This window comes from Desmodus rotundus, chromosome 6, assembly GCF_022682495.2.
Source record: "Desmodus rotundus isolate HL8 chromosome 6, HLdesRot8A.1, whole genome shotgun sequence".
Classification (NCBI taxonomy): Eukaryota; Metazoa; Chordata; class Mammalia; order Chiroptera; family Phyllostomidae; genus Desmodus; species Desmodus rotundus.
This window is the reverse complement of record NC_071392.1, coordinates 91,051,493-91,054,737: the sequence shown is the minus strand read 5'-3', so window position 1 is coordinate 91,054,737 and position 3,245 is coordinate 91,051,493. Positions and strand designations below refer to the sequence as shown.

Genomic DNA, 3,245 nt, shown 5'->3' with positions numbered 1-3,245 from the left:
GATTCACATTTGAAGCAGATCTAGTAAAGCAGATTGCCCTCCCCAGCAGGTGGGCCGTGCCCAATCAGTCGAAGGTGTGGACAGACCCAAAAGGCTGAGGAGGAGGGAATTCCTCCTGCCCAACAGCCTTCAGGCTGGAACATTGGTTCCTCTTCTCTGCCTTCGACTGAGACTGAAAATCAGTTCTGTCTGGGTCTCAGGGTTGCTGGTCTCCAGGTTACTGACCGCAGATCCCGGGACTTGCCAGACTCCATAATCGCAGGAGCCAGTTCGTTATTTTACATGCATGCACACACACACATATAAGCACACACGGGCACACATGCCCCGGGTTCTGTTTCTCCGGAGAACCCTGGCTAATATAAGCCCACCCCCACCCCCTCGTGTTTTAATCGCCAGAGTTTCCTCTTGGAGGGTCAGATGGACCTGTGTCCTACTTCCAAGTTTGCTCTGTCGTGAAAACTGTTTGTAACTGAGGCTGAGTGTACTTGGGCATCTCCAGGGCTGGTACACACATTGAGTCGTGTTCTGGTTTGCACATCAAGTGAGCGAACCGACCGCTTACATGAACTAACTGCCTGGTACCCTCCGGATACTCTGGCCGAGCCGCCCGGACGGGGCGCTAACCACGACTCACGGGCTCACGTCCACGGGGCGTTTCCACTCCTGTGGCTATGGATCGCCCCTTTGCCAAGGGCTCTCTGTGTTGTGAGCCACGTCCAGTGTACCTCTTAACCATCCTGGCCTCTTGACCTGTCCGTGCGCCTTAGAATAGAGTCCACTCAAGTGATTAGGATGCCAGAGCCACGGGAACTGCAGCCCTACCCTGGGGGGGTCGGCTTTGAGCATGCGCCCCATGCAGCCACGTGTGGCCCGAGAGGTTAAGCGCCGGGCACTCGGCCCCTCCCGGGGCAATGGATCGCGGTCAGGACCAGAGATTCATGGCTGCCGTTTGGGGCTCTTGTTGCCTCGTTTGTCATGAAAATGAGGTATTAGAATTTCAGCGCCTCGCGTGCTCCCTGAGTTATAGAGCAGAGGAGAGCCGCTCCTGTGGTATTTCCGATAATATGCAGCTTTGTCACAGGCTGATGGCCAACGATCAGTTCCAAAGTGCCTCGGAAAAGCACACTTGATGTCAAAACGGCTTACATTGTGGAAAAAATTTCCATCCGTCACCTTGGCACCCAAGGAGATGCTCAGGTACCAGAAGGAAGCCATCTTAACCCTCAGAAAATCCTTGGAAGGCGATCTCCTCCGAGCCCGTGTGACAGCAGCCTCGTCTGCAGCTCCTAGGAGGGCTGCAGACACCCCACTTGGTCCTGGGGCTCCCCAAAGCACTGGGCCTGGCCTTCTGTGTGGAGGAGAAAGCATGTCCACAGGGAGCTATGCCAGCCCCGAAGCATCTTTCTGTCTGGAAGTGTCCGCCCGCCCACCCAACAGCGCACTTAAAATGGTCACCGTTACATTTACTTTGTTTTTAATCCTCCCCCAAGGATATGTTCATTGATTTTAGAAGGAGAGGGAGGGAAGGGGAGAGAAAGAGAGAGAAATATCGATCGGTTGCCTCCTGTACATGTCCTGACCGGGGATCGAACCCACAACCTTTCGGTGTACAAGATGTCGTTCCAGGAGATTCCTGAGGATGGCCACCGAGATGGAGTCTCAGGACGCCGCGGCCGAGGACGGTTTCACCCAGGTCACTCGCAAGGGTGGCGGACGGGCGAAGAAGCAGCAGGCTGAAGAGCTGTCTGCGGCCGGGGAAGGCGGGGACGCGGGTCCAATGGACACGGTGGAGGCCCGGCCCGCCAAGAGGCCCGTCTTTCCGCCCCTCTCCAGGGACGGGATCCTGGACGGGAAAGAAGAAACCAGGAAAATTCCAGTCCCAGCTAACAGATACACACCATTAAAAGAGAACTGGTTGAAGATATTTACGCCTATTGTAGAATATTTGGGACTTCAGATACGCTTTAACTTGAAATCGAGGAATGTAGAAATCAGGACTTGTAAAGAAACCAAGGATGTTAGCGCTCTGACAAAAGCAGCTGATTTTGTGAAAGCCTTTATTCTCGGGTTTCAGGTGGAGGATGCACTTGCTCTAATTAGGTTGAATGACCTCTTCTTAGAGTCTTTTGAAATTACAGATGTGAAGCCCTTAAAGGGAGACCACCTGTCAAGGGCAATAGGAAGAATCGCTGGCCAAGGAGGAAAAACCAAGTTCACCATAGAGAATGTGACACGGACGCGGATAGTTTTAGCTGATGTGAAAGTTCACATTCTTGGCTCTTTCCAAAACATCAAGATGGCAAGAACTGCCATTTGCAACCTCATCCTGGGAAATCCTCCGTCAAAGGTTTATGGCAATATTTGAGCTGTGGCCAGCAGAGCAGCGGATCGATTTTGAGTTCAGATCGGAGACTTTTGTCTTTGCACTCTAGAGAAGACCTTCCCCGTCACCAGGAGTCACAAGAAGCCATGTGAGGGGTTTTGCAGGGACTTCAAATCTCCTTCCCTTCTTCAGTTCTCAGCGGGAAGAATAAACAAAAAGGAAAAGTTCGACAGTGTTCACTCAACAAGTTTGAGTGTAACTTAAGTATCCAACTTCAGTACCATGATTATATTTAAACATTAACTATAACTTATCTTTTTTATTTTAAATTACATGTAGCAGATTTGCAGTTTCTAACTCATTTGGAGGGAAAACTCTTGCTTTTCTATATGAATTTATAAGTTTTTTACTTTTAAATTGAAGAAAATTTCTTCTCCAAGTTGTAATTAAAGTATTGTCTCAGAAAACCTCTCTGAATCACGGCCCCGAGTACTGGGTGATGTGTCACTATTTTACAGTCGGGTCACTCGTAAGCAGCAGTTTGGCCAGAGTGAACCAAAAAGGCTGCTCTTTGTACCTGTTTTGTGACTTGTGAAATTAAAATTAAAGACCTGTATCAACAGGTTGACATGAGGAAAAAAATGTTATTCTTTATGTAAGTGTGTATGTGGGGTTTCTTCTAAGTAGTAAGATGATAAAAGAATGTTCTTACTCCTTAGAAAATATATTCTTCAAATGTAATAGAATGTTTTAACTGGTGTCTGGCTATTTAAATATTGTCTGATTCAGTTTATGCATTTTTTAAATGAAAGAACTCACTTCATTAAACTTGTGATGCGTGTGCTTGTACATCTCTAAAAAAAAAAGAAAAAGATGTCGTTCCAACCACGGAGCCACCCTGCCGGGGCACATTTGCCTT

The 3,245-nt window shown here is 48.7% G+C and overlaps 1 pseudogene across 1 annotated transcript; it reads left to right on the top strand.

Moving 5' to 3' along the window:
• Positions 1-1,630: 1,630 nt before the first annotated feature.
• Positions 1,631-2,448, top strand: LOC128781207 (RNA-binding protein PNO1 pseudogene; annotated as a pseudogene). The gene has a single exon (XR_011651387.1). The product of XR_011651387.1 is annotated as an RNA-binding protein PNO1 pseudogene (transcript).
• Positions 2,449-3,245: the final 797 nt, after the last annotated feature.